Below are 13,031 nucleotides of genomic sequence, written 5' to 3'. Positions count from 1 at the left end.
CATGCATTTTTCATTTATTCATTTTAGACTTAATACAATATTCATGTTTTTTTTACGTACATCGACATAAGTTAGAAGATTATTCGCAACGGAGGTAAACTTTCGCATTAAATAAGAAAAGAAAAGAAGTTTGGCGAAGAAAATTTGAAATGGTACCTTCGAGCGTATTTCTCTGGCCCGCCTTTCTGCCCTTTAAACTGATTTTGTATAAATTGAGGAGTAGAATGTACCTTAAAACGACCAAACTTGGTGGCTCAGTGATAAAAAAGTTCAAATATTTGGTGACTGGTTTCAATTATTGAAATATATAAGAAAAAGAAATATGGAAAAATTCGGTATTTTTATAGTTTAAAATTCTTATTTTTTACTTATTTTATCTTAATTGCATTGTTTAAAACTAAAAATAAATAATTATTTGAGGCTTAGAGTAGCAAAAAATATATCAATGCCAAATCGTTTCATTAATTAATGACAACATATTTATGACATTGTGGATGAAGTTAATAAATAACTTTGAACGTTATAGAAACAAAATCATACAGATCCACTCTATGAAAACGTGCAACAATAAAAAATAAATAAATAAATAAATGAATAAATAAACAAATTTTAAAAATTAATTACCGAAAAGTAATTAATTATTACGTATTCAGCTGTCCCATTCTTAGTACAAATAGAAAGATTACGTAGAATAAAATCCAAACAAGTTTTTAGTTCAAACAATAGAAGGTAACGTCACCAGTAACAGACAAGGGTCCAGTAACAGACGGTCATAAGTTTGGATTTAAATAATAAGAATTTCAGGGCTGGAAAAACTGATGTTGCTGTGGCCCATGAATCATCTAGTTTTATCAGAGTGGGCCAGTTGGTATTTACAAGGCAGTGGTGGAAGGTTATGAACAAACATCACGAGGGCAGCCGGTGTTTCAAGTCATTTGTATTAAATAAAGCTTTAGTTCTAAAAATGAAGAACTCAGGCACATTTTGAAGAGAAAAATAGAATTTTGTCCATTATTCATCCTTTCCTCATCCTATCTGTTACTGGGTATCATCAGATTTTTCGATGTCTTTTACTGGGAGTCGGATTTTTTTTTTCTCTAAATTAAGCAAATAAACATTGAATTAACTAATTCAGAGGATTCAGAAGCAGCCAAATGTTAGATACGATGTAGTTGCACGAGAGAAAAATTGCTTTAAAATTCTAAATTCAGTAAAAGGCTGAGAAAATTAAGTTAACCTGAGAGCGGTATCTTAAGCATGTCTGTTACTGGTGCCGTTACCCTATTTGGTTCTCAAAACAAAACACAATGCAAGTCTTGTGATAAGAATTACTTCAGTTGCAAATTAATACAACAAAATCGAATAGGATATTCTCCCCTGGATACGTCTTGTTCTCATTCATAATGAAAGACAAAATTTCTCTTCGTAACTTTCAACGTAAAATACAAAACCGACAAAAGTGAAACTGTCCCCTTCTTGCACACGAATCTTCAATTGCATAATAGTTTAAATAACTCTCAAACATCAACGGTTATAAAATCTTAAGAATTTCAATTATAAGTGCTGTTAAGAGACTAGAATTATCAATCAAGATCTTAAAACAAAGCTTGGTGTGAAGGTTTAGTAAACAAATGGTGACATAATTTACGAAAAGTGTGCTACATAATGTCTAGTGACAAAAATCCTCTAATAACACTTTCCTAGCAATAATCATTATCGTCTAATGCCAGTAAAAAAATGAAAATTCGTACCAAAAATGAAAACCGCTAAGTTTTCTTTTTTTCTTAGTTTCATTTTTGATTTGTTCACCAAACAGAAAATTATAGAGCAAAGACTGAACTTTTTGCAACTTATTACAGCTCCTTAATGAAGCAATACATTTTTTTTTTTTCATTTTTATCATGAAGATTCAGAAGTTGTTTTTTTTTAGAGGTTTTTATTATTTTTTTAGAATTTTTTTTATATATTGTAAAAGTACCTGTCTCGTTTACAATTTCAAAAAATAAATAAATAAATAAATAAACATTTGAATTGGAAAAACTAGTAACTAAAAATAATTTTATAAAATATGAAAAATATATTTTTTATGCAGTATTAACAAAAATTATACTTTAATACCTTCTCTTTTTTTTTCAAATACTTTAGCGTCTATATATGCATTACTCTGACTATGGGTTACCTTTTGAAACCTTTTGTGAGTTACCGTCACGAAGTTTCTATTTCATTAATTTAATTAGTTAATTTATTTATTCGTGTTTTTTTTTATTAATGTATTTCTATTTAATTATGCTCAAAAGTGTTTCATACTTGTATTTTTTTAATAAATACTACGCATTTAAAACAGTTCTCCAAAAAGACTTAAATTATTTTTATATCATAGATTTAGCTTACTTGATTTTCTAAAATAAAAAAGGAAGAAAAAAAGCAAAAACGGTACCATTTCCCGGATCAGAAGTTTGATTATGTGAAACCTTTTAGAATTCGCTTGCTTGAAAATACTCTGAACGTAAAGCTAGAAGGAGTTTTATTTCAATATTTGTCACTTGATCCAACAGCTTGAAATATTCAAAACGGCACTTCAGAGAATTTCACATACATTTACCGTAGTATTCTTGTCTTTTCTTCGTCGTTTTCTTCTCGAGTATTTTCCTTTAATTTTCATTTTTAAGTATAAAAAGCATAAATTAGTTGCGACAAAACTACTTAAATACAACTGGAAAAATAATATTTTTTCAGTACATTATTTTTTTTTTTTTTTTGAGGTATCCGAACGCGTTCGGTGCAGATGTTTTGGTAAACTAGATTTAAGTTACTTTTTTTTTTTGATATTGTTTCAGTGATTATGAGTGGAATTTATAAGACAATTTTTGAAAACTTTAAAAATGATAAGAATGTTTTTTTTTTTTTTTTTTTTTTTTTTTTTTTTGAGCTTATGGAACCAACGTTATTTATGAATTTATGAACTATCACCTGTAGTTGGAGCAAACCTAACATCGTAGTATTGGGAGGATTATGCAGATCCTAATCACGGTAATTCAGCGCTACCTGGTTAGGCTTGCTCCAACTCGTGAATCTACCAAAAGTTTTGAGGATAAGTTAAAAATAATTTTTAGAGCTCAATTAAGCCACTTTTTCTTTTTTTGACGAATTTACCGCATTGATATTTTGAGAGCAGACAATAAAACACTACCTTTATGATTAATATTCTGGCATATCCCTTTAAGCTCCCCCTCACTCCCCCGTCAACGAGTATAGAAACCAACTCTGCTACGTTTCATAAAAACTAGTTTCGAGAAAAATGTAATCGAAGTTTAAACTGTTAGCTTTACCGTATGTTTTGCAAAATATTAAGGTCATTATCTCTAAACTAAGCAAACAGCTTTTTCAAGGATATCAGAACAAGCCTCTTCATCAGAGCAAAACGATGCTATTTGTTCATCTCCTTTTATTGATTTTGTTTTTACTTTTGTTTACAGTGTCTGTTTTTAATCTTTATCTAAAATGTATAGCGTCTTCATCGCTAACATTGTGATGACATATTCAAATTCTCCATTTCCTAAACCATTGTTTTAACGTTTATTTGCTTTCCCCAATTCAACCATTCTCACAGAGCTACATACTTCCCTGCGTGTCTACAATAGGCTTGCAGTTATGTGCCACACTGAAAAATGCCCGAAAGCAACAAAGGAAAGTAGTAAACAAGAGAAGATAACTTCCTTACGATATCCATGAACACACAAGCACTTTCAACGTAAAGCTATTCCTTGATTTATGTAGTTCAGTGAGACAATATAAACGCCTGCCGTCGCATCAGTTTCGTTAAAATCAATGGCAGTCATATTTTTACGTTGGAATTCCTGTCGAAAGGTTGTAATTATGTTTCATGATGGCGCAATCGGTAGCTCTCGCTGGGAACAAGATAAAAAAGAAGGCAATAATCATCACGCAAATGTATACGCAATAACGAGAAATAAACTACATCAGAGCACCTGATCTTAGTCGACTTGTACTAAAAGAAATGATGTTGGTTTGAAGATTCGGCAATACCTGAATGAATTTACAGATTGGCGTTTCTGTATTGTTATAATAGTTTGAATTTAGCCTATTTTATGGTTAAATGAAACTGTTTCATGAATATTTGACACTTTGCTACGAAAATGTATTCACAATAAAAAGAGTGGAGCCATATTAAAAGAAAAGAATCCAGGATCGCCATCCTTGAATTAACAATTTGTGGAGCATCTGTGGTGATTTTGAGGAGCATTTTGAAATTTGTTGTTTGTTGTTTTTGATCAAAACTATTCTTGAACTTTGATAATCATTTTAAGCACTAGAATACAAAAAAAATATTTTTTAATAAACAAAACAGCTTTATACCCTATGTCATGCTTAAAAACGTTTTGCTGGGAGATGTGGAACAAAATAACTTTTTTGCGGAGCTGCGGAGTTTCGCTATTTTTGAGGAGCAACTCCGCAAGATGCGTAGTAGTTGGCAACCCTATTATGCAATATTATTTATGAGTGATCGTTCTGCATGGCTGTAATAATTAGTAGAATATAGATATGGTATATAATTTTTCATGGTAATTATAAATATTCCTTGAGTGTTTGACACTTGATGTTAAAACGTTTACGAAATAACGAGAAATGAACATCAGAGCGGCTGATCTTAGTTATGTCGTACTGAAAAAAACATATCGCAGTGGCAAGATTCTGCCATATTTGAATTAAGAAATAGATAAACATTATTTTGCTGTGAAGTAAAAGAAAATTTAACAACATTAAATCCCAAATATTTACATATAACTGCAGACACGTGTTTCGGGTTTCAAAGAACCCCGTTTTTCAAAAAATTGAGTTTTGGATGAATAAGGTTAGTTAAAAGGTTTTAATCGGATTACTTTTTATCCAAAAGCTCACTTTTTTGCATTACAACTTTTTTTTTTTTTTTTTTTTGTAATCTCGAAGCACGTATCCAGAGTAATCTGAAAATTTGTGCGATTTAACGTTCTTATATTTTCTTTTAGTAATATTTGAATTAGCTTGCATGTTTTCATCGTTATAATAGTAAGTAGAATTTGGACACGATTTACTTTCGATTAAAGTGCAAAATATTTCATGAATGTTTGACACTTGCTACAGAAATGATAATAAAGATAAATGAACTACATCAGAACAACTCATCTTAGTGGAGTCATACTAAAAGAAAAACATCTCGGTCTAAGGAGTCTGCAATGGCTATAACGCTTAGTAAAATTCAGGCGATAATTATTTTATGGTGAAAGTTTAATGTTCCATGAATGTTTGACATTTACCATGAAAATGAATACGCAATAACAAGAAATGAACAACATCAGAGCAACTGATCTTAGTCGACCAACTGAAAGAAACCTCCTCGGTGTGAGGATTCTGCAATATCTGAATTAATTTGTGGATTAGTCATTTTGCTTCGTTTAAATAGTTAGTAGAAATTGAGCAAGATTTCTTTCATGATAAAAGTCAATGCTTCATGAATGTCTGATATTTAATTGGAAAATGTGCATGCAATAACAAGAAATAAACTATATCTGAGCAGCGGATCTTAGTTGAGCCGTACTGAAAAAAAAAGAACCATCTTAAGGATTCTGCATCGCTTGAATTAACTCATAAACTGATCTTTCTGCAAGGTTATAATAGTTAGCAGAGTATAAACAAGATTTATTTTATGGTCAAAGTAAATGTTCCATGAACGTTTGACACAAGCTACTAAACTTCACTGCTTGTTTTCGAGAGTTTTTGTGATGTTCTAAGTCGTAATTTATGCATGAATTTCTCTAACATATGTGGCACATGATTCGAGCTCAATACTTATTGTCGAATGGCAATAGAAGGCAGTGGAAGTACTTTATTTCTGTAAAGACATTATTAGGAGAATTTCGCAATATGTGGATGAGCGTTGTCTTGTTGATAAACGGCGTTTGAGCGACTTGATAGCATAGGCAGTTCAATCGGCATTAAAATGTCGTTTACGTAACTGCGAGTTGTCATAGTACTTAAAAGAACGACTAGAGGACTATATATGTGACCCAAAAAATCGTTCCCCACACTGTCACAACTTGTGTAACCACCGTATGCAACTCGATAACAAACGCTGAATGGGACCGTTGACCTGGCCGCCTCCACAGGCGTGTGAGTAGCTCTTGAGCATTGAGACTGAATCGAGATTCATTGTTGAAGATTACGCGACTCTTGTCAGTACCAATTCTACATGCCAAGTGTGGCAAATATCCAATCGTTGCTACCTATGATGTGGGGTCCGTGGTTTGCATCATAACGTATCCCGGCTCGTGATACCAGCGTCTTTCAGTCGTCCCCGAATTATTTTTCATGATACCACAAGATGCCTGGATAGTGTTAAATGTCGTCGGACCAATGTCAGCCACGTTGTTGATACGGAATGGACGTTCTGAGATTTCAGCAATCCCCGCGATTATTTGTGGTCCTGGGACTCAAAGACCTCTGCAATGATGGGATACCCTTTGTGGGATCCATTGTCACCAATATTAAGCTAATACCTCATAATATATCGCTCCGATTGAGGTGGGTCGATACGTCTGTACAACTAATCTACTTCCCTGAGATCTACTGTACACCCCTTCTCAAAGTTCAACAACTGCTCGTATTGACACTGGTTATCTCTCGAAGTTCAACTCAGTCACAATAGCGTCCATACGAGTCGACAGCTTCGTTTGAATAGCCCTACTTCACGAGCAATCACGCTATCAATCATCCCTAGCTGTGCACCTCGTATGCGCATAAGCGCTTCAACTTGTTTCACTGGTGAGGAAATTTAAAGCATTTGCATTTATTTTTTGTGACTGATTGTACAATAGTTCCGCCAAATAAATAGATGAGGACACAAAAAAAGGACACAGTAGAATTTAAAATAATCCACCAAATAAATTGAAAAGATCCAGTATGAAATATTAAAAGGTCCATTAAAATGTAAAAATATCCTTTCACTCCGTTGTTAATCGCCAAGATTTTTTTTTTTTTTTTAATTCTGAAGAGAAGACACTAGAGAGCAGATTTTCTGCGCAGGTTTGAGGAGGAGGACCACACTACTTTTAATTCGCTGTGTGATTCAAGAATTTAAGAATAATCCGAAGAGACAAACATGCAGCAATACCCAACATCAAAATTTACACATGTTTTACGCATCTTAACATTAACAACATACGCATTTAACTTCAAAATAGGTCTTATTCAATCAAAGAAAATACGTATAGCTAAAAAATATCTTGGAATTACTGTGTTAAATAAATACCAATAAATTTGGGACATAATAAAATCCAGAAGATCACACAACTCAATATTTGCTGTAAGAGGGGAGAATATTCATTAAAGAGAGACACCCAACAACATAAATTAAAATTCAGCACAGATCGTATTTAATGACGCGTAGTCCTCACATTTTTCGAGGGCTTTAGAATTCATTTTGGAAGAAAATGTGACAAACTTAGAAATGGTTAGTATGGGAACCTTAATTACAGAAAGAACAAAATCCAGTGGATCACTTTTTTTTTAAATAATTCGCCATATGATTCAAGAACCTTCCGCAGAGAGATTACGTAATAATACAAAAATTACAATTTAACTTATTGAATGAAAAATAGTTTGAAAATATGACTTTTGTACATTGGGAAGTGTTGCATTGTGTTATCTCAACATAAGGACATTGTCACAAAGTAATCGAGAGCGTGTAATGGCTTAGGTACCAATATTCGGCATTTGGGTCATTCCACGGAAAACGGTGATTTTGTCCCGCACGTATCCCCCCTCATTAATGTTATTAAAAACAATACTTTAAAATATTAATGAACATTTTTTTTCTGCTTAACAAATTACAAAGTCACGTGTGGTATTAAGCAAAAAATTCGTTATTATCCTTTAAAATCATTACCTTTAAATGAAATATATGAACCGTCACGTGCGGGACAAGCGGTTGCCTTTTTCGTGAAATGGCCCATTTGTAAAATAATATTTTTCAAGTGTCTAGAATTGCGATCAAAATAATATAATGTAAATTTAAGCCTACATTGATTCAAACTAAGAGTCAAAATTGAAATGTGACGAACTGCCATGCATACGGTGAAATAAATAAATCTATTTTCGGGTTTATTTATCAGAGGAAAGCCTGCAGCTTAATGAGAATGAAAACTAATGAAAGAGGGCTGGGTCGGCTAAAGTAAAAGCGCACACGGTCTCATCTGATGATAAATTCAGAGCGGACCACGGATCAATATCCACGGAAGAGGTGCAAGTCGTTTCGCGATGGACCCCAAGCATCATGACGTCAGGAGAAAGCAATATCCTCGCAGCCCGCAGTCACAGTTAACTTTAATTTACGTCTTCCCCGCATAAATGTCGTGTCCTTACATCATCCCGCAGGACACGGCTCGGCAGCAGTGGGCTCGTCGGGAATTGGGGGAATAATGTCGGATCGTGCGTTGAGTGAGGATGGTTCTCCCTGCCCTCGAGCTGCCAGTTAAAGAAGCTGGACAACGGGGACGGGAGAAGGGATTGCTCAAATCGATACATTTCGGAGCTCTTTACTCTTCAGGTGCAATATTATGCGTTTTTAGGTAGTTTTCAAGCATTCAACGACACACCTTTTCTGAAAAAAATTTACTTTTTTTACTGTCTAAAAATGACAAACAATTAAAATAAATGATCTTTGTTTGTTTCTGACACTTTCGAGTTGCCAGTTAAAGATGTTGGACAACGGGGACGGGAGAAGGGGTTGCTCATATCGACACATTTTGAGCTCTTCACTCTTCAGGTGCAATATTATGCGTTTTTAGGTTGTTTTCAAGCATTCAACAACACACTTTTTTCTGAAAAAAATGTACTTTTTTTTTACTGTCAAAAAGTTACAAACTATAAAGATAAATAATCTTTGTTTGTTTCTAAAAAATGACCTTCGAGCTTCCAGTTAAAGAAGCTGGACAACAGGGACGGGAGAAGGGATTGCTCAAATCGATACATTTCGGAGCTCTTTATTCTTCAGGTGCAATATTATGCGTTTTTAGGTTGTTTTCAAGCATTCAACAACATACTTTTTTTTACTGTCTGAAAGTAATTAACAATTAAAATAAATGATCTTTGTTTGTTTTTGAAAAATGACCTTCGAGCTGCCAGTTAAAGATAATGGACAACGGGAACGGTGAAGGGATTGCTTAAATAGATACATTTTGGAGCTCTTTACTCTTCAGGTGCAATATTATGCGGTTTTAGGTTGTTATCAAGCATTCAACAGCACCCTTTTTCTGAAAAAATGTATTTTTTTACACTACCATACCCTGTTTGAAAATAACAGACTAATAAAATTAATGACCTTTGTTTGTTTTTGACGAATTAACGTTTTTGCAATCAAAGATTGCAGCCATGTTTAGAAAATGTGACTTCGAACGGGGACCGGAGAAGGAATTGCTGGAACCGATACATTTCGGAGCTTTATTCACTTTAGGTGTAATATTAAGTGGAATTAGTATCGGGCACTCAACATTACAATTTTTGTCTGAAAAAAAAAAAAAGTTTTTTACACAACTTAACATTAGTTTAGAATAAAAGTCGATTAAAACAAATAAATACATTAAATCCGTTTCTCATCAAGTAAACATTGCAATCAAGATTCACAACCGCATTTTGGAAGATTCTCTTGAGCTGGAAGCTTGACAACGGGGACGAGAGAAGGGTTTGCTCAAATCAATACCTTTCGTAGCTCTTTCCTTTTTCCAAAAAAATCTGTACTATGTTTACAGACTAACATTGACAGCTAAACATTGGTTTAAAATGAAAGACTTTTACAACAAATAAATAAATTGAATTCGTTTCGGATATAGTAAAGAGTTTTTGCAACCATTTCACCGTTCACTAACTTTATGCGCTGTGCTTCAAAGGGATGAAAAATGAATATCAGTACATGCAATCAACGTGATGGTTTATGCTTTTAACCATAAAATTAAAAAAATATATATTTTGCCTTAAAGTGGTCCCTTAACTCTAAAGCTCATCTCTTACTCAACTTTGTTTTATACGATTAACATTTTATTGATAAATCCTATCATGTATGTGAGGGCGAAAATAAACAATTTTCATCTGAAAAAGAGAGCCAAAAAATGTATATGAATAACCACTAATGGAGTGTCCCTAAACTACTCACTAACAGTGTTGTTGAAAACATAGTTGAAAAAGAACAATAAAATTAGAGCAAAACTTATAGAACAAATCATGATGCCTTCAAAATGGTGATTTTTCTCGAACAATTAATGTAATTATTCTTATTGTTTTCCATTTTCTATTCAACTATTTATCTTAACAAAATTTTTCCTTAAGGTTAGTATTTCAAATAGAACAATTATTGAACATCATTTGTGTTCGGCTTAAAATAAAACAACATTTATATCATTAGTATAATGCATTTAGTTTTATTTTGGAACGAGTCAAATATACGCATAATCCTTCATGATGTGTTCCAATCAGTACGTATTCCTTGAAGTGCTGCTGGGCCATTTCACAGTATTCTACAGAAATGTAGAGTCCGCAACATGACACTTTTTTTCCATAACTATTTTATTTACTGTTAGATTAGTGCAAAGTTTTATTTTGAGTTAGTTTTACCAACACACAAACTCAAAAAACAGTGTGCTAATCAAAAAATAAATTAAATAGTCATGGACAAAAAGTCTCATGTTTCAGACTCTAGGTATGGACAAAATACTGTGAAATGACCCTGTTGCATTTATAATGATGCCTTAGTATTGAATGGAATTTAGTTGCATAATATATTATTTTATCTTCTTCAAGTTGTAAAGTAAAAACTAAATACCAATCAGCAAATATTTCTAGATATTGTTTAAGCTTTCTTACGTGTCAACAGAAAATGATTGAACCCAACTTTCCTTCCCCCCCCTCCCCCCCCCCCCGCAAAACAAATGTTCATTCATATCTTGCCCAGTTTAGTCTCAAATAAGGTATATGTTAAAGCAAAAAGTAAATACCTAACAGTAAATAGTTCGAGAGAGGGTAAAGCTCTCTTACGTGTCAACAGAAAATGAATTGAACCTAACTTTCATTTCTCAAAAAAAAAAAAAAATGTTTATTCATATGTTGCCCAGTTTGATCTTAAATAAGGTATACATTCCCTTCTTTACACTTGAATGCTTCTCGGAAAACGGAGCTACGACAGCAAAAAGAGTTGTGTGATTTAGCATTACAAATAAAGCATTTGAAAAAGCCTTCTTTAGACATAAATCAAAGCAAGATTCTTTTTACTTTTCTCTTACGGAAAGGCACCGTTATAAAGTACGTCGCCAGAGCAGACGAAAATACGGCCTCTGGGTATGGATTTCTAAAGCATGGAAAATCAATAGTACTCGCTGAGGATTTATCGTCTAATAACTTAAAATACCGAATGACGTTTGAGTCTCGCAAGAAGAGATGCGCTTTATAAATCTGCGAAAATATTATCCATGTGTCTGAAGGTATGGAAAACAGTAACGTATATTAAGAAAAGTGTGTTTCTATGCGAATATTCCTTTACAGGAAAAGAAGAGCCTTCGAACGGAAAACAATTTCGTTCTATGCATCTGGAGAATTAGGGTGAATTCTATTCAAGCGTTGTTGTAAATAAACTGGCGACCAGGGGCGCCCTGATGGGAGGTCACTATGTCCTCAAGAAAATTTCCTTATTTGGCGAAATTTGGAGTTATTTTCGGCAAAATTATCATCATTTAGCGACATTTGGAGTTATAATCGGCAAAATTACCGTCATTCGGCGAAATTTGGAATTATATTCGGCAAATTTATCATCTTTCGGCGAAATTTGGAATTATATTTGGCAAATCATCATCATTCGGCAAAATTTGAGTTCCATACGGCAAATTGAGAATTTCAGCCCTCCCAAAGATTTAAGTTCGGGCCGCCCCTGCTAGCGACCAGAACCATTACATTAGTGAAAGATATCCCAAATATTTAGTTATTCGACAATTTTGTCTGACTATTTGGCAAAGTTATTATCACTCGGCGAAATTTGGAGTTGTATTCGGCAAAATTATCCCCATTCGGCGATATTTGGACTTTTGTTTCGCAAAATTTAGAATTCCATTCTGGAAATTAAGAATTTCAGCCCTCCCAAAAATTTTAAGATCGAGGCGTTCCTTCTTGCGACCAGACTCTCAACGATTGTGAAACCACTCAAAAACGAAGTGTCAAAGTGAGAAAGTGAGACAGCTTAAATTAAAAGCATAAACAAAAGCATAAATGAAAGTTCCAAACTTGCATTACAGCCCCATTTCGAGACTATAGAGTATCACTATCAATACGAAAAGTTCAGAGTAATTCCCTCCCACCTCTCGCAAAACTAAGCGGTCAACTGAGTCTTTTATTTCTTACTTTTATTTAATCTTTCCTTAATACAGTGAAATCTGTGTATAACGATAGTGTCTATAACGATGACCTGTCTGTAACAATATTTTTTTGGGCCCCAGCAAAATGTCAGCATGAATGATCGAACTGTCTATAAACGATAACCTGTCTATTACGATTTTTTTTTAGGTCCTAACAGTATGGTTGTAGACAGGTTTTACTGTATACATGCCTTTTATATAGTAAAATCTCTCTAATGCGGACACTAACGGGACAATTTTTTTTGTCCGCAATAGAGAGGTGTCCGCAGGACAGGGGTCGAATAATGTTATGTGCATTGGAACTGGGGAATTGAAAATTGTCCGCATAAGAGGGGACTCCGCCTTTGAGGGGTGTCCATTAGGAGGGGTTTTACTTAATTTGTGTTTGTCTCTTTACTGTTACTAAGTACCGACGAGAGTCCTGTAAATTAAAATCACTACATATGTTTTTAGTAGAATTTTTTTTAATGTATATAATTCAGTTTTTATCCTAAACAATTAAAAAAGTCTTTAGATAGAACCTATTTCTGTGATGTAAGATGCGTTTTTTACTCTCTTTAGTAAACAAATTACATTTTAACA

The sequence above is a fragment of the Uloborus diversus genome, chromosome 10 (genome assembly GCF_026930045.1).
Source record: "Uloborus diversus isolate 005 chromosome 10, Udiv.v.3.1, whole genome shotgun sequence".
In the NCBI taxonomy this organism is placed as follows: domain Eukaryota; kingdom Metazoa; phylum Arthropoda; class Arachnida; order Araneae; family Uloboridae; genus Uloborus; species Uloborus diversus.
This window is presented reverse-complemented; position numbering follows the sequence as displayed.